Raw genomic sequence first — 23580 nt, forward strand, 5'->3', positions numbered from 1 at the left:
GGGAGACGAGCTCAGGCATCCCGTTAGAACCCAAGCGCTGCCGACCGTTGGTGGAACCTCCCCACGCTCAGGATTCCGGAACCATTGTCAGTGCGTGGGGGATCTCGAGAGACAACTCCACGCAGCTCTCTTCAGTCACAGGTGTTCCCTGTTCGGGGAAGTCCGTGAAATACCTTCCCTGACCTTGGGGAGGCAGCCTCTGTCACTGGGATTTCCTGCAAACCCCCCCAAGCATTCCCTGGCACAGATACATTAGGAAAACCCTCAGGGGACACGAGCTCAGGCATCCCGTTAGAACCCACGCGCTGCCGACCGTTGGTGGAACCTCCCCATGCTCAGGATTCCGGAACAATTGTCAGTGCGTGGGGGAGCTCGAGAGAAAACTCCACGCAGCTCTCTTCAGTCACAGGTGTTCCCTGTTCGGGGAAGTCCGAGAAATACCTTCCCTGACCTTGGGGAGGCAGCCTCTGTCACTGGGATTTCCTGCAACCCCCCCCTAGCATTACCTGGCACAGAGGTATTAGGGAAACCTTCAGGGGAGAGGAGCTCAGGCATCCCGTTAGAACCCACGCGCTGCCGACCGTTGGTGGAACCTCCCCAAGCTCCGGATTCCGGAAACATTGTCAGTGCGTGGGGGAGCTCGAGAGATCACTCCACGCAGCTCTCTTCAGTCACAGGTGTTCCCTGTACGGGGAAGTCCGAGAAATACCTTCCCTGACCTTGGGGAGGCAGCCTCTGTCACTGGGATTTCCTGCAAACCCCACCTAGCATTCCCTGGCACAGAGACATTAGGGAAACCCTCAGGGGAGACGAGCTCAGGCATCCCGTTACAACCCACGCGCTGCCGACCGTTGGTGGAACCTCCCCACGCTCAAGATTCCGGAACCATTCTCAGTGCGTGGGGGAGCTCGAGAGACAACTCCACGCAGCTCTCTTCAGTCACAGTTGTTCCCTGTTCGGGGAAGTCCGAGAAACACCTTCCCTGACCTTGGGGAGGCAGCCTCTGTCACTGGGATTTCCTGCAAACCCCCCCTAGCATTCCCTGGCACAGAGACATTAGGAAAACCCTCAGGGGAGACGAGCTCAGGCATCCCGTTAGAACCCACGCGCTGTCGACCGTTGGTGGAACTTCCCCACGCTCAGGATTCCGGAACCATTGTCAGTGCGTGGGGGAGCTCGAGAGAAAATTCCACGCAGCTCTCTTCAGTCACAGGTGTTCCCTGTTCGGGGAAGTCCGAGAAATACCTTCCCTGACCTTGGGGAGGCAGCCTCTGTCACTGGGATTTCCTGCAAACCCCCCTAGCATTACCTGGCACAGAGATATTAGGGAAACCCTCAGGGGAGACGAGCTCAGGCATCCCGTTAGAACCCACGCGCTGCCGACCGTTGGTGGAACCTCCCCACGCTCAGGATTCCGGAACCATTGTCAGTGCGTGGGGGAGCACGGGAGACAATTCCACGCAGCTCTCTTCAGTCACAGGTGTTCCCTGTTCGGGGAACTCCGAGAAATATATTCCCTGACCTTGGGGAGGCAGCCTCTGTCACTGGGATTTCCTGCAAACCCCCCCTAGCATTCCCTGGCACAGAGATATTAGGAAAACCCTCAGGGGAACGAGCACAGGCATCCCGTTAGAACCCACGCGCTGCCGACCGTTGGTGGAACCTCCCCACGCTCAGGATTCCGGAACCATTGTCAGTGCGTGGGGGAGCTCGAGAGACAACTCCACGAAACTCTCTTCAGTCACAGGTGTTCCCTGTTCAGGGAAGTCCGAGAAATACCTTCCCTGAACTTAGGGAGGCAGTCTCTGTCACTGGGATTTCCTGCAAACCCCCCTAGCATTCCCTGGCACAGAGACATTAGGGAAATCCTCAGGGGACACGAGCTCAGGCATCCCGTTAGAACCGACACGCTGCCGACGGTTGGTGGAACCTCCCCACGCTCAGGATTCCGGAACCATTGTCAGTGCGTGGGGGAGCTCGAGAGACAACTCCACGCAGCTCTCTTCAGTCACAGGTGTTCCCTGTTCGGGGAAGTCCGAGAAATACCCTCCCTGACCTTGGGGAGGCAGCCTCTGTCACTGGGATTTCCTGCAAACCCCCCCTAGCATTCCTTGGCACAGAGACATTAGGGAAACCCTCAGGGGAGACGAGCTCAGGCATCCCGTTAGAACCCACGCGCTGCCGACCGTTGGTGGAACCTCCCCACGCTCAGGATTCCGGAACCATTGTCAGTGCGTGGGGGAGCTCGAGAGACAACTCCACGCAGCTCTCTTCAGTCACATGTGTTCCCTGTTCAAGGAAGTCCGAGAAATACCTTCCCTGAACTTGGGGAAGCAGCCTCTGTCACTGGGATTTCCTGCAAACCCCCCCTAGCATTCCCTGGCACAGAGAATTTAGGAAAACACTCAGGGGAGACGAGCTCAGGCATCCCGTTAGAACCCACGCGCTGCCGACCGTTGGTGGAACCTCCCCACGCTCAGGATTCCGGAACCATTGTCAGTGCGTGGGGGAGCTCGAGAGACAACTCCACGAAGCTCTCTTCAGTCACAGGTGTTCCCTGTTCGGGGAAGTCCGAGAAATACCTTCCCTGACCTTGGGGAGGCAGCCTCTGTCACTGGGATTTCCTGCAAACCCCCCCTAGCATTCCCTGGCACAGAGAAATTAGGGAAACCCTCAGGGGAGACCAGCTCAGGCATCCCGGTAGAACCCACGCGCTGCCGACCGTTGGTGGAACCTCCCCACGCTCATGATTCCGGAACCATTGTCAGTGCGTGGGGGAGCTCGAGAGACAACTCCACGCAGCTCTCTTCAGTCACAGGTGTTCCCTGTTCTGGGAAGATCGAGAAATACCTTCCCTGACCTTGGGGAGGCAGCCTCTGTCACTGGGAATTCCTGCAAACCCCCCCTAGCATTCCCTGGCCCAGAGACATTAGGAAAACCCTCAGGGGAGACGAGCTCAGGCATCCCGTTAGAACCCACGCGCTGACGAACGTAGGTGGAACCTCCCCACGCTCAGGATTCCGGAACCATTGTCAGTGCGTGGGGGAGCTCGAGAGACAACTCCACGCAGCTCTCTTCAGTCACAGGTGTTCCCTGTTCGGGGAAGCCCGAGAAATACCTTCCCTGACCGTGGGGAGGCAGCCCCTGTCACTGGGATTTCCTGCAAACCCCCCCTAGCATTCCCTGGCACAGAGACATTAGGGAAAACCTCAGGGGAGACGAGCTCAGGAATCCTGTTAGAACCCACGCGCTGCCGACCGTTGGTGGAATCTCCCCAAGCTCAGGATTCCGGAACCATTGTCAGTGCATGGGGGAGCTCGAGAGACAACTCCACGCAGCTCTCTTCAGTCACAGGTATTCCCTGTTCGGGGAAGTCCGAGAAATACCTTCCCTGACCTTGGGGAGGCAGCCTGTGTCACTGGGAATTCCTGCAAACCCCCCCTAGCATTCCCTGGCACAGAGACATTAGGAAAACCCTCAGGGGACACTAGCTCAGGCATCCCGTTAGATTCCACGCGCTGCAGACCGTTGGTGGAACCTCCCCACGCTCAGGATTCCGGAAAAATTGTCAGTGCGTGGGGGAGCTCGAGAGACAACTCCAAGTAGCTCTCTTCAGTCACAGGTGTTCCCTGTTCGGGGAAGTCCGAGAAATACCTTCCCTGACCTTGGGGAGGCAGCCTCTCTCACTGGGATTTCCTGCAAACCCCCCCTAGCATTCCCTGGCACAGAGACATTAGGAAAACCCTCAGGGGAGACGAGCTGTGGCATCCCGTTATAACCCACGCGCTGCCGACCGTTGGTGGAACCTCCCCACGCTCAGGATTCCGGAACCATTGTCAGTGCGTGGGGGATCTCGAGAGACAACTCCACGCAGCTCTCTTCAGTCACAGGTGTTCCCTGTTCGGGGAAGTCCGAGAAATACCTTCCCTGACCTTGGGGAGGCAGCCTCTGTCACTGGGATTTCCTGCAAACCCCCCCTAGCATTCCCTGGCCCAGAGAAATTAGGGAAACCCTCAGGGGAGACGAGCTCAGGCATCCCGTTAGAACCCACGCGCTGCCGACCGTTGGTGGAACCTCCCCACTCTCAGGATTCCGGAACCATTGTCAGTGCGTGGGGGAGCTCGAGAGACAACTCCACGCAGCTCTCTTCAGTCACACGTGTTCCCTGTTCGGGGAAGTCCGAGAAATACCTACCCTGACCGTGGGGAGGCAGCCTCTGTCACTGGGATTTCCTGCAAACCCCCCCTAGCATTCCCTGGCACAGAGACATTAGGGAAACCCTCAGGGGAGACGAGCTCAGGCATCCCGTTAGAACCCACGCGCTGCCGACCGTTGGAGGAATCTCCCCATGCTCAGGATTCCGGGACCATTGTCAGTGCGTGGGGGAGCTCGAGAGACAACTCCACGCAGCTCTCTTCAGTCACAGGTGTTCCCTGTCCGGGTAAGTCCGAGAAATACCTTCCCTGACCTTGGGGAGGCAGCCCCTGTCACTCGGATTTCCTGCAAACACACCCTAGCATTCCCTGGCACAGAGACATTAGGAAAACACTCAGGGGAGACGAGCTCAGGCATCCCGTTAGAACCCACGCGCTGCCGACCGTTGGTGGAACCTCCCCACGCTCAGGATTCCGGAACCATTGTCAGTGCGTGGGAGAACTCGAGAGACAACTCCACGCAACTCTCTTCAGTCACAGGTGTTCCCTGTTCGGGGAAGTCCGAGAAGTAACTTCCCTGACCTTGGGGAGGCAGCCTCTGTCACTGGGATTTCCTGCAAACCCCCCCTTAGCATTCCCTGGCACAGAGACATTAGGAAAACCCTGAGGGGAGACGAGCTCAGGCATCCCGTTAGAACCCACGCGCTGCCGACCGTTGGTGGAACCTCCCCACGCTCAGGATTCCGGAAACATTGTCAGTGCGTGGGGGAGCTCGAGAGAAAACTCCACGCAGCTCTCTTCAGTCATAGGTGTTCCCTGTTCGGGGAAGTCCGAGAAATACCTTCCCTGACTTGGGGAGGCAGCCTCTGTCACTGGGATTTACTGCAAACCCCCCCTAGCATTCCCTGGCACAGAGACATTAGGAAAACCCTCAGGGGAGACGAGCTCAGGCATCCCGTTAGAACCCACGCGCTGCCGACCGTTGGAGGAACCTCCCCACGCTCAGGATTCCGGAACAATTGTCAGTGCGTGGGGGAGCTCGAGAGACAACTACACGTAGCTCTCTTCAGTCACACGTGTTCCCTGTTCGGGGAAGTCCGAGAAATACATTCCCTGAACTTGAGGAGGCAGCCTCTGTCACTGGGATTTCCTGCAAATCCCCCCTATCTTTCCCTGGCCCAGAGACATTAGGAAAACTCTAAGGGGAGACGAGCTCAGGCATCCCGTTAGAACCCACGCGCTGCCGACCGTTGGAGGAATCTCCCCACGCTCAGGATTCCGGGACCATTGTCAGTGCGTGGGGGAGCTCGAGAGACAACTCCACGCAGCTCTCTTCAGTCACAGGTGTTCCCTGTTCGGGGAAGTCCGAGAAATACCTTCCCTGACCTTGGGGAGGCAGCCCCTGTCACTCGAATTTCCTGCAAACACACCCTAGCATTCCCTGGCACAGAGACATTAGGAAAACCCTCAGGGGAGACGAGCTCAGGCATCCCGTTAGAACCCACGCGCTGCCGACCGTTGGTGGAACCTCCCCACGCTCAGGATTCCGGAACCATTGTCAGTGCGTGGGAGAGCTCGAGAGACAACTCCACGCAACTCTCTTCAGTCACAGGTGTTCCCTGTTCGGGGAAGTCCGAGAAGTAACTTCCCTGACCTTGGGGAGGCAGCCTCTGTCACTGGGATTTCCTGCAAACACCCCCTTAGCATTCCCTGGCACAGAGACATTAGGAAAACCCTGAGGGGAGACGAGCTCAGGCATCCCGTTAGAACCCACGCGCTGCCGACCGTTGGTGGAACCTCCCCACGCTCAGTATTCCGGAAACATTGTCAGTGCGTGGGGGAGCTCGAGAGAAAACTCCACGCAGCTCTCTTCAGTCACAAGTGTTCCCTGGTCGGGGAAGTCCGAGAAATACCTTCCCTGATTGGGGAGGCAGCCTCTGTCACTGGGATTTCCTGCAAACCCCCCCTAGCATTCCCTGGCACAGAGACATTAGGAAAACCCTCAGGGGAGACGAGCTCAGGGATCCCGTTAGAACCCATGCGCTGCCGACCGTTGGTGGAACCTCCCCACGCTCAGGATTCCGGAAAAATTGTCAGTGCGTGGGGGAGCTCGAGAGACAACTCCACGCAGCTCTCTTCAGTCACAGGTGTTCCCTGTTCGGGGAAGTCCGAGAAATACCTTCCCTGACCTTGGGGAGGCAGCCTCTGTCACTGGGATTTCCTGCAAACCCCCCCTAGCATTCCCTGGCACAGAGACATTAGGGAAACCCTCAGGGGAGACGAGCTCAGGCATCCCGTTAGAACCCACGCGCTGCCGACCGTTGGTGGAACCTCCCCACGCTCAGGATTCCGGAACCATTGTCAGTGCGTGGGGGAGCTCGAGAGACAACTCCACGCAGCTCTCTTCAGTCACAGGTGTTCCCTGTTCGGGGAAGTCCGAGAAATACCTACCCTGACCGTGGGGAGGCAGCCTCTGTCACTGGGATTTCCTGCAAACCCCCCCTAGCATTCCCTGGCACAGAGACATTAGGGAAACCCTCAGGGGAGACGAGCTCAGGCATCCCGTTAGAACCCACGCGCTGCCGACCGTTGGTGGAACCTCCCCACGCTCAGGATTCCGGAACCATTGTCAGTGCGTGGGGGAGCTCGAGAGACAACTCCACGTAGCTCTTTTCAGTCACAGGTGTTCCCTGTCCGGGTAAGTCTGAGAAATAACTTCCCTGACCTTGGGGAGGCAACCTCTGTCACTGGGAATTCCTGCAAACCCCCCCTAGCATTCCCTGGCACAGAGAAATTAGGGAAACACTCAGGGGAGACGAGCTCAGGCATCCCGTTAGAACCCACGCGCTGCCGACCGTTGGTGGAACCTCCCAACTCTCAGGATTCCGGAACCATTGTCAGTGCGTGGGGGAGCTCGTGAGACAACTCCACGCAGCTCTCTTCAGTCACAGGTGTTCCCTGTTCGGGGAAGTCCAAGAAATACCTTCCCTGAACTTGGGGAGGCAGCCTCTGTCACTGGGATTTCCTGCAAACCACCCCTAGCATTCCCTGGCTTAGAGACATTAGGAAAACACTCAGGGGAGACGAGCTCAGGCATCCCGTTAGAACCCACGCGCTGCCGACCGTTGGTGGAACCTCCCTACGCTCAGGATTCCGGAACCATTGTCAGTGCGTGGGGGAGATCGAGAGAAAACTCCACGCAGCTCTCTTCAGTCATAGGTGTTCCCTGTTCGGGGAAGTCCGAGAAATACCTTCCCTGACCTTGGGGAGGCAGCCTCTGTCACTGGGATTTCCTGCAAACCACCCCTAGCATTCCCTGGCCCAGAGACATTAGGAAAACACTCAGGGGAGATGAGCTCAGGCATCCCGTTAGAATCCACGCGCTGCCGACCGTTGGTGGAACCTCCCCACGCTCAGGATTCCGGAACCATTATCAGTGCGTGGGGGAGCTCGAGAGACAACTCCACGCAGCTCTCTTCAGTCACAGGTGTTCCCTGTTCGGGGAAGTCCGAGAAATACATTCCCTGACCTTGGGGAGGAAGCCTCTGTCACTGGGATTTCCTGCAAACCCCCCCTAGCATTCCCTGGCACAGAGACATTAGGGAAACACTCAGGGGAGACGAGCTCAGGCATCCCGTTAGAACCCACGCGCTGTCGACCTTTGGTGGAACCTCCCCACGCTCAGGATTCCGGGACCATTGTCAGTGCGTGTGGGAGCTCGAGAGACAACTCCACGCAGCTCTCTTCAGTCACAGGTGTTCCCTGTTCGGGGAAGTCCGAGAAATACCTTCCCTGACCTTGGGGAGGCAGCCCCTGTCACTCGGATTTCCTGCAAACACCCCCTAGCATTCCCTGGCACAGAGACATTAGGGAAACCCTCAGGGGAGACGAGCTCAGGCATCCCGTTAGAACCCACGCGCTGCCGACCGTTGGTGGAACCTCCCCACGCTCAGGATTCCGGAACCATTGTCAGTGCGTGGGGGAGCTCGAGAGACAACTCCACGCAGCTCTCTTCAGTCACAGGTGTTCCCTGTTCGGGGAAGTCCGAGAAATACCTTCCCTGTCCTTGGGGAGGCAGCCTCTGTCACTGGGATTTCCTGCAAACCCCCCCTAGCATTCCCTGGCACAGAGACATTAGGGACACACTCAGGGGAGACGAGCTCAGGCATCCCGTTAGAACCCACGCGCTGCCGACCTTTGGTGGAACCTCCCCACGCTCAGGATTCCGGAACCATTGTCAGTGCGTGGGGGAGCTCGAGAGACAACTCCACGCATCTCTCTTCAGTCACAGGTGTTCCCTGTTCGGGGAAGTCCGAGAAATACCTTCCCTGACCTTGGGGAGGCAGCCCCTGTCACTCGGATTTCCTGCAAACACCCCCTAGCATTCCCTGGCACAGAGACATTAGGGAAACCCTCAGGGGAGACGAGCTCAGGCATCCCGTTAGAACCCACGCGCTGCCGACCGTTGGTGGAACCTCCCCAAGCTCAGGATTCCGGAACCATTGTCAGTGCGTGGGGGAGCTCGAGAGACAACTCCACGCAGCTCTCTTCAGTCACAGGTGTTCCCTGTTCGGGGAAGTCCGAGAAATACCTTCCCTGACCTTGGGGAGGCAGCCTCTGTCACTGGGATTTCCTGCAAACCCCCCCTAGCATTCCCTGGCACAGAGACATTAGGGAAACCCTCAGGGGAGACGAGCTCAGGCATCCCGTTAGAACCCACGCGCTGCCGACCTTTGGTGGAACCTCCCCACGCTCAGGATTCCGGAACCATTGTCAGTGCGTGGGGGAGCTCGAGAGACAACTCCACGCAGCTCTCTTCATTCACAGGTGTTCCCTGTTCGGGGAAGTCTGAGAAATACCTTCCCTGACCTTGGGGAGGCAGCCTTTGTCACTGGGATTTCCTGCAAACCACCCCTAGCATTCCCTGGCACAGAGACATTAGGAAAACCCTCAGGGGAGACTAGCTCAGGCATCCCGTTAGAACCCACGCGCTGCCGACCGTTGGTGGAACCTCCCCACGCTCAGGATTCCGGAACCATTGTCAGTGCGTGGGGGAGCTCGAGAGACAACTCCACGCAGCTCTCTTCAGTCACAGGTGTTCCCTTTTGGGGGAAGTCCGAGAAATAACTTCCCTGACCTTGGGGAGGCAGCCTCTGTCACTGGGATTTCCTGCAAACCACCCCTAGCATTCCCTGGCCCAGGGACATTAGGAAAACCCTCAGGGGAGACGAGCTCAGGCATCCCGTTAGAATCCACGCGCTGCCGACCGTTGGTGGAACCTCCCCATGCTCAGGATTCCGGAAACATTGTCAGTGCGTGGGGGAGCTCGAGAGACAACTACACGTAGCTCTCTTCAGTCACACGTGTTCCCTGTTCGGGGAAGTCCGAGAAATACATTCCCTGACCTTGGGGAGGCAGCCTCTGTCACTGGGATTTCCTGCAAATCCCCCCTAGCATTCCCTGGCCCAGAGACATTAGGAAAACTCTAAGGGGAGACGAGCTCAGGCAACCCGTTAGAACCCACGCGCTGCCGACCGTTGGAGGAATCTCCCCATGCTCAGGATTCCGGGACCATTGTCAGTGCGTGGGGGAGCTCGAGAGACAACTCCACGCATCTCTCTTCAGTCACAGGTGTTCCCTGTTCGGGGAAGTCCGAGAAATACCTTCCCTGACCTTGGGGAGGCAGCCCCTGTCACTCGGATTTCCTGCAAACACCCCCTAGCATTCCCTGGCACAGAGACATTAGGGAAACCCTCAGGGGAGACGAGCTCAGGCATCCCGTTAGAACCCACGCGCTGCCGACCGTTGGTGGAACCTCCCCACGCTCATTATTCCGGAACCATTGTCAGAGCGTGGGGGAGCTCGAGAGACAACTCCACGCAGCTCTCTTCAGTCACAGGTGTTCCCTGTTCGGGGAAGTCCGAAAAATATCTTCCCTGACCTAGGGGAGGCAGCCTCTGTCCCTGGGATTTCCTGCAAACCCCCCCTAGCATTCCCTGGCACAGGGACATTAGGGAAACACTCAGGGGAGACGAGCTCAGGCATCCCGTTAGAACCCACGCGCTGCCGACCGTTGGTGGAACCTCCCCACGCTCATGATTCCGGAACCATTCTCAGTGCGTGGGGGAGCTCGAGAGACAACTCCACGCAGCTCTCTTCAGTCACAGGTGTTCCCTGTTCGGGGAAGTCCGAGAAATACATTCCCTGACCTTGGGGAGGCAGCCTCTGTCACTGGGATTTCCTGCAAACCCCCCCTAGCTTTCCCTGGCACAGAGAACTTAGGGAAACCCTCAGGGGAGACGAGCTCAGGCATCCCGTTAGAACCCACTCGCTGCCGACCGTTGATGGAATCTCCCCACGCTCAGGATTCCGGAACCATTCTCAGTGCGTGGGGGATCTCGAGAGACAACTCCACGCAGCTCTCTTCAGTCACAGGTGTTCCCTGTTCGGGGAAGTCCGAGAAATACCTTCCCTGACCTTGGGGAGTCAGCCTCTGTCACTGGGATTTCCTGCAAACCCCCCTAGCATTCCCTGGCACAGAGAAATTAGGGAAACCCTCAGGGGAGACGAGCTCAGGCATCCCGTTAGAACCCACTCGCTGCCGACCGTTGGTGGAACCTCCCCACGCTCAGGATTCCGGAAAAATTGTCAGTGCGTGGGGGAGCTCGAGAGACAACTCCACGCAGCTCTCTTCAGTCACAAGTATTCCCTGGTCGGGGAAGTCCGAGAAATACCTTCCCTGATTTGGGGAGGCAGCCTCTGTCACTGGGATTTCCTGCAAACCCCCCCTAGCATTCCCTGGTACAGAGACATTAGGAAAACACTCAGGGGAGACGAGCTCAGGCATCCCGTTAGAACCCACGAGCTGCCGACCGTTGGTGGAACCTCCCCACGCTCAGGATTCCGGAAACATTGTCAGTGCGTGGGGGAGCTCGAGAGAAAACTCCACGCAGCTCTCTTCAGTCACAAGTGTTCCCTGGTCGGGGAAGTCCGAGAAATACCTTCCCTGACTTGGGGAGGCAGCCTCTGTCACTGGGATTTCCTGCAAACCCCCCCTAGCATTCCCTGGCACAGAGATATTAGGAAAAACCTCAGGGGAGACGAGCTCAGGCATCCCGTTAGAACCAACGCGCTGCCGACCATTGGTGGAACCTCCCCACGCTCAGGATTCCGGAACCATTGTCAGTGCGTGGGGGAGCTCGAGAGACAACTCCACGCAGCTCTCTTCATTCACAGGTGTTCCCTGTTCGGGGAAGTCCGAGAAATACCTTCCCTGACCTTAGGGAGGCAGCCTCTGTCACTGGGATTTCCTGCAAACCCCCCCTAGCATTCCCTGGCACAGGGACATTAGGGAAACCCTCAGGGGAGACGAGCTCAGGCATCCCGTTAGAACCCACGCGCTGCCGACCGTTGGTGGAACCTCCCCACGCTCAGGATTCCGGAACCATTGTCAGTGCGTGGGGGAGCTCGAGAGAAAACTCCACGCAGCTCTCTTCAGTCACAGGTGTTCCCTGTTCGGGGAAGTCCGAGAAATACCTTCCCTGACCTTGGGGAGGCAGCCTCTGTCACTGGGATTTCCTGCCAATACCCCCTAGCATTCCCTGGCACAGAGACCTTAGGGAAACCCTCAGGGGAGACTAGCTCAGGCATCCCGTTAGAACCCACTCGCTGCCGACCGTTGGTGGAACCTCCCCACGCTCAGGATTCCGGAATCATTCTCAGTGCGTGGGGGAGCTCGAGAGACAACTCCACGCAGCTCTCTTCATTCACAGGTGTTCCCTGTTCGGGGAAGTCCGAGAAATAACTTCCCTGACCTTGGGGAGGCAGCCTCTGTCACTGGGATTTCCTGCAACCCCCCCTAGCATTCCCTGGCACAGAGACATTAGGGAAACCCTCAGTGGAGACGAGCTCAGGCATCCCGTTATAACCCACGCTCTGCCGACCGTTGGTGGAACCTCCCCACGCTCAGGATTCCGGAACCATTGTCAGTGCGTGGGGGAGCTCGAGAGACAACTCCACGCAGCTCTCTTCAGTCACAGGTGTTCCCTGTTCGGGGAAGTCCGAGAAATACCTTCCCTGACTTTGGGGAGGCAGCCTCTGTCACTGGGATTTCCTGCAAACCCCCCCTAGCATTCCCTGGCACAGAGACATTAGGGAAACCCTCAGGGGAGACGAGCTCAGGCATCCCGTTAGAACCCACGCGCTGCCGACGGTTGGTGGAACCTCCCCACGCTCAGGAATCCGGAACCATTGTCAGTGCGTGGGGGAGCTCGAGAGACAACTTCATGCAGCTCTCTTCAGTCACAGGTGTTCCCTGTTCGGGGAAGTCCGAGAAATACCTTCCCTGACCTTGGGGAGGCAGCCTCTGTCACTGGGATTTTCTGCAAATCCCCCCTAGCATTCCCTGGCACAGAGATATTAGGAAAACACTCAGGGGAGACGAGCTCAGGCATCCCGTTAGAACCCACGCGCTACCGACCGTTGGTGGAACCTCCCCACGTTCAGGATTCCGGAACTATTGTCAGTGCGTGGGGGAGCTCGAGAGACAACTCCACGCAGCTGTCTTCAGTCACAGGTGTTCCCTGTTCGGGGAAGTCCGTGAAATACATTCACTGACCTTGGGGAGGCAGCCTCTGTCACTGGGATTTCCTGCAAACCCCCCCTAGCATTCCCTGGCACAGAGATATTAGGAAAACCCTCAAGGGAGACGAGCTCAGGCATCCCGTTAGAACCCACGCGCTGCCGACCGTTGGTGGAACCTCCCCACGCTCAGGATTCCGGAACCATTGTCAGTGCGTGGGGGAGCTCGAGAGACAACTCCACGCAGCTCTCTTCAGTCACAGGTGTTCCCTGTTCGGGGAAGTCCGAGAAATACCTTCCCTGACCTTGGGGAGGCAGCCTCTGTCACTGGGATTTCCTGCAAACCCCCCCTAGCATTCCCTGGCACAGAGACATTAGGGAAACCCTCAGGGGAGACGAGCTCAGGCATCCCGTTAGAACCCACGCGCTGCCGACCTTTGGTGGAACCTCCCCACGCTCAGGATTCCGGAACCATTGTCAGTGCGTGGGGGAGCTCGAGAGACAACTCCACGCATCTCTCTTCAGTCACAGGTGTTCCCTGTTCGGGGAAGTCCGAGAAATACCTTCCCTGACCTTGGGGAGGCAGCCCCTGTCACTCGGATTTCCTGCAAACACCGCCTAGCATTCCCTGGCACAGAGACATTAGGGAAACCCTCAGGGGAGACGAGCTCAGGCATCCCGTTAGAACCCACGCGCTGCCGACCGTTGGTGGAACATCCCCACGCTCAGGATTCCGGAACCATTGTCAGAGCGTGGGGGAGCTCGAGAGACAACTCCACGCAGCTCTCTTCAGTCACAGGTGTTCCCTGTTCGGGGAAGTCCGAGAAATATCTTCCCTGACCTAGGGGAGGCAGCCTCTGTCCCTGGGATTTCCTGCAAACCCCCCCTAGCATTCCCTGGCACAGGGACATTAGGGAAACACTCAGGGGAGACGAGCTCAGGCATCCCGTTAGAACCCACGCGCTGCCGACCGTTGGTGGAACCTCCCCACGCTCAGGATTCCGGAACCATTCTCAGTGCGTGGGGGAGCTCGAGAGACAACTCCACGCAGCTCTCTTCAGTCACAGGTGTTCCCTGTTCGGGGAAGTCCGAGAAATACCTTCCCTGACCTTGGGGAGGCAGCCTCTGTCACTGGGATTTCCTGCAAACCCCCCCTAGCTTTCCCTGGCACAGAGAACTTAGGGAAACCCTCAGGGGAGACGAGCTCAGGCATCCCGTTAGAACCCACTCGCTGCCGACCGTTGATGGAACCTCCCCACGCTCAGGATTCCGGAACCATTCTCAGTGCGTGGGGGAGCTCGAGAGACAACTCCACGCAGCTCTCTTCAGTCACAGGTGTTCCCTGTTCGGGGAAGTCCGAGAAATACCTTCCCTGACCTTGGGGAGTCAGCCTCTGTCACTGGGATTTCCTGCAAACCCCCCTAGCATTCCCTGGCACAGAGAAATTAGGGAAACCCTCAGGGGATACGAGCTCAGGCATCCCGTTAGAACCCACGAGCTGCCGACCGTTGGTGGAACCTCCCCACGCTCAGGATTCCGGAAACATTGTCAGTGCGTGGGGGAGCTCGAGAGACAACTCCACGCAGCTCTCTTCAGTCACAAGTATTCCCTGGTCGGGGAAGTCCGAGAAATACTTCCCTGACTTGGGGAGGCAGCCTCTGTCACTGGGATTTCCTGCAAACCCCCCCTAGCATTCCCTGGTACAGAGACATTAGGAAAACCCTCAGGGGAGACGAGCTCAGGCATCCCGTTAGAACCCACGAGCTGCCGAACGTTGGTGGAACCTCCCCACGCTCAGGATTCCGGAAACATTGTCAGTGCGTGGGGGAGCTCGAGAGAAAACTCCACGCAGCTCTCTTCAGTCACAAGTGTTCCCTGGTCGGGGAAGTCCGAGAAATACCTTCCCTGACTTGGGGAGGCAGCCTCTGCCACTGGGATTTCCTGCAAACCCCCCCTAGCATTCCCTGGCACAGGGACATTAGGGAAAAACTCAGGGGAGACGAGCTCAGGCATCCCGTTAGAACCCACGCGCTGCCGACCGTTGGTGGAACCTCCCCACGCTCAGGATTCCGGAACTATTGTCAGTGCGTGGGGGAGCTCGAGAGAAAACTCCACGCAGCTCTCTTCAGTCACAGGTTTTCCCTGTTCGGGGAAGTTCGAGAAATACCTTCCCTGACCTTGGGGAGGCAGCCTCTGTCACTGGGATTTCCTGCCAATACCCCCTAGCATTCCCTGGCACAGAGACCTTAGGGAAACCCTCAGGGGAGACGAGCTCAGGCATCCCGTTAGAACCCACTCGCTGCCGACCGTTGGTGGAACCTCCCCACGCTCAGGATTCCGGAATCATTCTCAGTGCGTGGGGGAGCTCGAGAGACAACTCCACGCAGCTCTCTTCAGTCACAGGTGTTCCCTGTTCGGGGATGTCTGAGAAATACCTTCCCTGAACTTGGGGAGGCAGCCTCTGTCACTGGGATTTCCTGCAAAACCCCCCTAGCATTCCCTGGCACAGAGACATTAGGAAAACCCTCAGGGGAGACGAGCTCAGGCATCCCGTTAGAACCCACGCGCTGCCGACCGTTGGTGGAACCTCCACACGCTCAGTATTCCGGAACCATTGTCAGTGCGTGGGGGAGCTCGAGAGACAACTCCACGCAGCTCTCTTCAGTCACAGGTGTTCCCTGTTCGGGGAAGTCCGAGAAATACCTTCCGTGTCATTGGGGAGGCAGCCTCTGTGACTGCGATAGCCTGCAAACCCCCCCTAGAATTTCCTGGCACAGAGACATTCGGGAAACACTCAGGGGAGACGAGCTCAGGCATCCCGTTAGAACCCACGCGCTGCCTACCGTTGGTGGAACCTCCCCATCTCAGGATTCCGGAACCATTGTCAGTGCGTGGGGGAGCTCGAGAGACAACTTCACGCAGCTCTCTTCAGTCACAGGTGTTCCCTGTTCGGGGAATTCCGAGAAATACCTTCCCTGACCTTGGGGAGGCAGCCTCTGTCACTGGGATTTCCTGCAAACCCCCCTCCAGCATTCCCTGGCACAGAGATATTAGGGAAACCCTCAGGGGAGACGAGCTCAGGCATCCCGTTTGAACCCACGCGCTGCCGACCGTTGGTGGAACCTCCCCACGCTCAGGATTCCGGAACCATTGTCAGTGCGTGGGGGAGCTCGAGAGACAACTCCACGCAGCTCTCTTCAGTCACAGGTGTTCCCTATTCGGGGAAGTCCGAGAAATACCTTCCATGACCTTGGGGAGGCAGTCTCTGTCACTGGGATATCCTGCAAACACCCCCTAGCATTCCCTGGCACAGAAACATTAGAAAAATCCTCAGGGGAGACGAGCTCAGGCATCCCGTTAGAACCCACGCGCTGCCGACCGTTGGTGGAACCTCCCCACGCTCAGGATTCCGGAAACATTGTCAGTGCGTGGAGGAGCTCGAGAGACATCTCCACGCAGCTCTCTTCAGTCACAGGTGTTCCCTGTTCGGGGAAGTCCGAGAAATACCTTCCCTGAATTTGGCGAGGCAGCCTCGGTCACTGGGATTTCCTGCAAACCACCCCTAGCATTCCCTGGCACAGAGACATTAGGGAAAACCTCAGGGGAGACGAGCTCAGGCATCCCGTTAGAACCCACGCGCTGCCGACCGTTGGTGGAACCTCCCCACGCTCAGGATTCCGGAAACATTGTCAGTGCGTGGGGGAGCACGAGAGACAACTCCACGAAGCTCTCTTCAGTCACAGGTGTTCCCTGTTCGGGGAAGTCCGAGAAATACCTTCCCTGACCTTGGGGAGGCAGCTTCTGTCACTGGGATTTCCTGCAAACCCCCCCTAGCATTCCCTGGCAAAGAGACATTAGGAAAACACTCAGGGGAGACGAGCTCAGGCATCCCGTTAGAACCCACGTGCTGCCGACCGTTGGTGGAACCTCCCCACGCTCAGGATTCCGGAACGATTGTCAGTGTGTGGGGGAGCTCGAGAGACAACTCCTCGCAGCTCTCTTCAGTCACAGGTGTTCCCTGTTCGGGGAAGTCCGGAAAATAGCTTCCCTGACATTTGGGAGGCAGCCTCTTTCACTGGGATTTCCTGCAAACCCAACCTAGCATTCCCTGGCACAGAGACATTAGGAAAACCCTCAGGGGAGACGAGCTCAAGCATCCCGTTAGAACCCACGCGCTGCCGTCCGTTGTTGGAACCTCCCCACGCTCAGGATTCCGGAACCATTGTCAGTGCGTGGGGGAGCGCGAGAGACAACTCCACGCAGCTCTCTTCATTCACAGGTGTTCCCTGTTCGGGGAAGTCCGAGAAATACCTTCCCTGACCTTGGGGAGTCAGCCTCTGTCACTGGGATTTCATGCAAACCCCCCCTAGCATTCCCTGGCACAGAGATATTAGGGAAACACTCAGGGGAGACGAGCTCAGTCATCCCGTTAGAACCCACGCGCTGCCGACCGTTGGTGGAACCTCCCCACGCTCAGGATTCCGGAACCATTGTCAGTGCGTGGGGGAGCTCGAGAGACAACTCCACGCAGCTCTCTTCAGTCACAGGTGTTCCCTGTTCGGGGAAGTCCGAGAAATACCTTCCCTGACCTTGGGGAGGCAGCCTCTGTCACTGGGATTTCCTGCAAACCACCCCTAGCATTCCCTGGCACAGAGACATTAGGAAAACCCTCAAGGGAGACGAGCTCAAGCATCCCGTTAGAACCCACGCGCTGCCGACCGTTGGTGGAACCTCCCCACGCTCAGGATTCCGGAACAATTGTCAGTGCGTGGGGGAGCTCGAGAGACAACTCCACGCAGCTCTCTTCAGTCAAAGGTGTTCCCTGTTCGGGGATGTCTGAGAAATACCTTCCCTGAACTTTATGGAGGCAGCCTCTGTCACTGGGATTTCCTGCAAACCCCCCCTAGCATTCCCTGGCACAGAGACATTAGGAAAACCCTCAGGGGAGACGAGCTCAGGCATCCCGTTAGAACCCACGCGCTGCCGACCGTTGGTGGAACCTCCCCACGCTCAGTATTCCGGAACCATTGTCAGTGCGTGGGGGAGCTCGAGAGACAACTCCACGCAGCTCTCTTCAGTCACAGGTGTTCCCTGTTCGGGGAAGTCCGAGAAATACCTTCCGTGTCCTTGGGGAGGCAGCCTCTGTGACTGTGATAGCCTGCAAACCCCCCCTAGAATTTCCTGGCACAGAGACATTCGGGAAACACTCAGGGGAGACGAGCTCAGGCATCCCGTTAGAACCCACGCGCTGCCTACCGTTGGTGGAACCTCCCCATGCTCAGGATTCCGGAACCATTGTCAGTGCGTGGGGGAGCTCGAGAGACAACTTCACGCAGCTCTCTTCAGTCACAGGTGTTCCATGTTCGGGGAATTCCGAGAAATACCTTCCCTGACCTTGGGGAGGCAGCCTCTGTCACTGGGATTTCCTGCAAACCCCCCTCCAGCATTCCCTGGCACAGAGATATTAGGGAAACACTCAGGGGAGACGAGCTCAGGCATCCCGTTTGAACCCACGCGCTGCCGACCGTTGGTGGAACCTCCCCACGCTCAGGATTCCGGAACCATTGTCAGTGCGTGGGGGAGCTCGAGAGACAACTCCACGCAGCTCTCTTCAGTCACAGGTGTTCCCTATTCGGGGAAGTCCGAGAAATACCTTCCATGACCTTGGGGAGGCAGCCTCTGTCACTGGGATATCCTGCAAACCCCCCCTAGCATTCCCTGGCACAGAAACATTAGAAATATCCTCAGGGGAGACGAGCTCAGGCATCCCGTTAGAACCCACGCGCTGCCGACCGTTGGTGGAACCTCCCCACGCTCAGGATTCCGGAAACATTGTCAGTGCGTGGGGGAGCTCGAGAGACAACTCCACGCAGCTCTCTTCAGTCACAGGTGTTCCCTGTTCGGGGAAGTCCGAGAAATACCTTCCCTGACTTTGGCGAGGCAGCCTCGGTCACTGGGAATTCCTGCAAACCACCCCTAGCATTCCCTGGCACAGAGACATTAGGGAAACCCTCAGGGGAGACGAGCTCCGGCATTCCGTTAGAACCCACGCGCTGCCGACCGTTGGTGGAACCTCCCCACGCTCAGGATTCCGGAACCATTGTCAGTGCGTGGGGGAGCTCGAGAGACAACTCCACGCAGCTCTCTTCAGTCACAGGTGTTCCCTGTTCGGGGAAGTCCGAGAAATACCTTCCCTGACCTTGGGGAGGCAGCCTCTGTCACTGGGATTTCCTGCAAACCCCCCCTAGCATTCCCTGGCACAGAGATATTAGGGAAACACTCAGGGGAGACGAGCTCAGGCATCCCGTTAGAACCCACTCGCTGCCGACCGTTGGTGGAACCTCCCCACTCTCAGGATTCCGGAACCATTGTCAGTGCGTGGGGGAGCTCGAGAGACAACTCCACGCAGCTCTCTTCAGTCACAGGTGTTCCCTGTTCGGGGAAGTCCGAGAAATACCTTCCCTGACCTTGGGGAGGCAGCCTCTGTCACTGGGATTTCCTGCAAACCACCCCTAGCATTCCCTGGCCCAGAGACATTAGGAAAACCCTCAGGGGAGACGAGCTCAGGCATCCCGTTAGAACCCACGCGCTGCCGACCGTTGGTGGAACCTCCCCACGCTCAGGATTCCGGAACCATTGTCAGTGCGTGGGGGAGCTCGAGAGACAACTACACGCAGCTCTCTTCAGTCACAGGTGTTCCCTGTTCGGGGATGTCCGAGAAATACCTTCCCTGACCTTGGGGAGGCACCCTCTGTGACTGGGATAGACTGCAAACCCCCCCTAGCATTCCCTGGCACAGAGACATTAGGGAAACCCTCAGGGGAGACGAGCTCAGGCATCCCGTTAGAACCCACGCGCTGCCGACCGTTGGTGGAACCTCCCCATGCTCAGGATTCCGGAACCATTGTCAGTGCGTGGGGGAGCTCGAGAGACAACTACACGCAGCTCTCTTCAGTCACAGGTGTTCCCTGTTCGGGGAAGTCCGAGAAATACCTTCCCTGACCTTGGGGAGGCAGCCTCTGTCACTGGGATTTTCTGCAAACCCCCCTCCAGCATTCCCTGGCACAGAGATATTAGGGAAAACCTCAGGGGAGACGAGCTCAGGCATCCCGTTTGAACCCACGCGCTGCCGACCGTTGGTGGAACCTCCCCACGCTCAGGATTCTGGAACCAATGTCAGTGCGTGGGGGAGCTCGAGAGACAACTCCACGCAGCTCTCTTCAGTCACAGGTGTTCCCTGTTCGGGGAAGTCCGAGAAATACCTTCCCTGACTTTGGCGAGGCAGCCTCGGTCACTGGGATTTCCTGCAAACCACCCCTAGCATTCCCTGGCACAGAGACATTAGGGAAACCCTCAGGGGAGACGAGCTCCTGCATTCCGTTAGAACCCACGCGCTGCCGACCGTTGGTGGAACCTCCCCACGCTCAGGATTCCGGAACCATTGTCAGTGCGTGGGGGAGCTCGAGAGACAACTCCACGCAGCTCTCTTCAGTCACAGGTGTTCCCTGTTCGGGGAAGTCCGAGAAATACCTTCCCTGACCTTGGGGAGGCAGCCTCTGTCACTGGGATTTCCTGCAAACCCCCCCTAGCATTCCCTGGCACAGAGATATTAGGGAAACACTCAGGGGAGACGAGCTCAGGCATCCCGTTAGAACCCACGCGCTGCCGACCGTTGGTGGAACCTCCCCACTCTCAGGATTCCGGAACCATTGTCAGTGCGTGGGGGAGCTCGGGAGACAACTCCACGCAGCTCTCTTCAGTCACAGGTGTTCCCTGTTCGGGGAAGTCCGAGAAATACCTTCCCTGACCTTGGGGAGGCAGCCTCTGTCACTGGGATTTCCTGCAAACCACCCCTAGCATTCCCTGGCCCAGAGACATTAGGAAAAACCTCAGGGGAGACGAGCTCAGGCATCCCGTTAGAACCCACGCGCTGCCGACCGTTGGTGGAACCTCCCCACGCTCAGGATTCCGGAACCATTGTCAGTGCGTGGGGGAGCTCGAGAGACAACTCCACGCAGCTCTCTTCAGTCACAGGTGTTCCCTGTTAGGGGATGTCCGAGAAATACATTCCCTGACCTTGGGGAGGCACCCTCTGTGACTGGGATAGACTGCAAACCCCCCCTAGCATTCCCTGGCACAGAGACATTAGGGAAACCCTCAGGGGAGACGAGCTCAGGCATCCCGTTAGAACCCACGCGCTGCCGACCTTTGGTGGAACCTCCCCATGCTCAGGATTCCGGAACCATTGTCAGTGCGTGGGGGAGCTCGAGAGACAACTACACGCAGCTCTCTTCAGTCACAGGTGTTCCCTGTTCGGGGAAGTCCGAGAAATACCTTCCCTGACCTTGGGGAGGCAGCCTCTGTCACTGGGATTTCCTGCAAACCCCCCTCCAGCATTCCCTGGCACAGAGATATTAGGGAAAAGCTCAGGGGAGACGAGCTCAGGCATCCCGTTTGAACCCACGCGCTGCCGACCGTTGGTGGAACCTCCCCACGCTCAGGATTCCGGAACCATTGTCAGTGCGTGGGGGAGCTCGAGAGACAACTCCACGCAGCTCTCTTCAGTCACAGGTGTTCCCTGTTCGGGGAAGTCTGAGAAATACCTTCCCTGACCTTGGGGAGGCAGCCTCTGTCACTGGGATATCCTGCAAACCCCCCCTAGCATTCCCTGGCACAGAAACATTAGAAAAACACTCAGGGAAGACGAGCTCAGGCATCCCGTTAGACCCCACGCGCTGCCGACCGTTGGTGGAACCTCCCAACGCTCAGGATTCCGGAAAAATTGTCAGTCCGTGGGGGAGCTCGAGAGACAACTCCACGCAGCTCTCTTCAGTCACAGGTGTTCCCTGTTCGGGGAAGTCCGAGAAATACCTTCCCTGACCTTGGGGAGGCAGCCTCTGTCACTGGGATTTCCTGCAAACCCCCCCTAGCATTCCCTGGCACAGAGATATTAGGGAAACACTCAGGGGAGACGAGCTCAGGCATCCCGTTAGAACCCACGCGCTGACGACCGTTGCTGGAACCTCCCCACGCTCAGGATTCCGGAACCATTGTCAGTGCGTGGGGGAGCTCGAGAGACAACTCCACGCAGCTCTCTTCAGTCACAGGTGTTCCCTGTTCGGGGAAGTCCGAGAAATACCTTCCCTGACCTTGGGGAGGCAGCCTCTGTCACTGGGATTTCCTGCAAACCCCCCCTGGCATTCCCTGGCACAGAGACATTAGGGAAACCCTCAGGGGAGACGAGCTCAGGCATCCCGTTAGAACCCACGCGCTGCCGACCGTTGGTGGAACCTCCCCACGCTCAGAATTCCGGAAACATTGTCAGTGCGTGGGGGAGCTCGAGAGACAACTCCACGCAGCTCTCTTCAGTCACAGGTGTTCCCTGTTCGGGGAAGTCCGAGAAATACCTTCCCTGACCTTGGGGAGGCAGCCTCTGTCACTGGGATTTCCTGCAAACCCCCCCTAGCATTCCCTGGCACAGAGACATTAGGGAAACCCTCAGGGGAGACGAACTCAGGCATCCCGTTAGAACCCACGCGCTGCCGACCGTTGGTGGAACCTCCCCACGCTCAGGATTCTGGAACCATTGTCAGTGCGTGGGGGAGCTCGAGAGACAACTCCACGCAGCTCTCTTCAGTCACAGGTGTTCACTGTTCGGGGAAGTCCGAGAAATATCTTCCCTGACCTTGGGGAGGCAGCCTCTGTCACTGGGATTTCCTGCAAAACACCCCTAGCATTCCCTGGCACAGAGACCTTAGGAAAACACTCAGGGGAGACGAGCTCAGGCATCCCGTTAGAACCCACTCGCTGCCGACCGTTGGTGGAACCTCCTCACGCTCAGGATTCCGGAACCATTCTCAGTGCGTGGGGGAGCTCGAGAGACAACTCCACGCAGCTCTCTTCAGTCACAGGTGTTCCCTGTTCGGGGAAGTCCGAGAAATACCTTCCCTGACCTTTGGGAGGCAGCCTCTGTAACTGGGATTTCCTGCAAACCCCCGCTAGCATTTCCTGGCACAGAGACATTAGGGAAACCCTCAGGGGAGACGAGCTCAGGCATCCCATTAGAACCCTAGGCTGACGACAGTTGGTGGAACCTCCCCACGCTCAGTAATCCGGAAATATTGTCAGTGCGTGGGGGAGCTCGAGAGACAACTCCACGCAGCTCTCTTCAGTCACAGGTGTTCCCTGTTCAGGGAAGCCGAGAAATACCTTCCCTGACCTTGGGGAGGCAGCCTCTGTCACTGGGATTTCCTGCAAACCCCCCCTAGCATTCCCTGGCACAGAGATATTAGGGAAACCCTCAGGGGAGACGAGCTCAGGTATCCCGTTAGAACTCACGCGCTGCCGACCGTTGGTGGAACCTCCCCACGCTCAGGATTCCGGAACCATTGTCAGTGCGTGGGGGAGCTCGAGAGACAACTCCACGCAGCTCTCTTCAGTCACAGGTGTTCCCTGTTCGGGGAAGTCCAAGAAATAACTTCCCTGACCTTGGGGATGCAGCCTCTGTCACTGAGATTTCCTGCAAAACCCCCTAGCATTCCCTGGCACAGAGAAATTAGGGAAACCCTCAAGGGAGACGAGCTCAGGCATCCCATTAGAACCCTAGGCTGACGACAGTTGGTGGAACCTCCCCACGCTCAGTATTCCGGAAATATTGTCAGTGCGTGGGGGAGCTCGAGAGACAACTCCACGCATCTCTCTTCAGTCACAGGTGTTCCCTGTTCGGGGAAGTCCGAGAAATAACTTCCCTGACCTTGGGGGGGCAGCCTCTGTCACTGGGATTTCCTGCAAACACCCCCTAGAATTCCCTGGCACAGAGACATTAGGGAAGCCCTCAGGGGAGACG

This window comes from Vicugna pacos, unplaced genomic scaffold, assembly GCF_048564905.1.
Source record: "Vicugna pacos unplaced genomic scaffold, VicPac4 SAC-SAT, whole genome shotgun sequence".
In the NCBI taxonomy this organism is placed as follows: Eukaryota; Metazoa; Chordata; class Mammalia; order Artiodactyla; family Camelidae; genus Vicugna; species Vicugna pacos.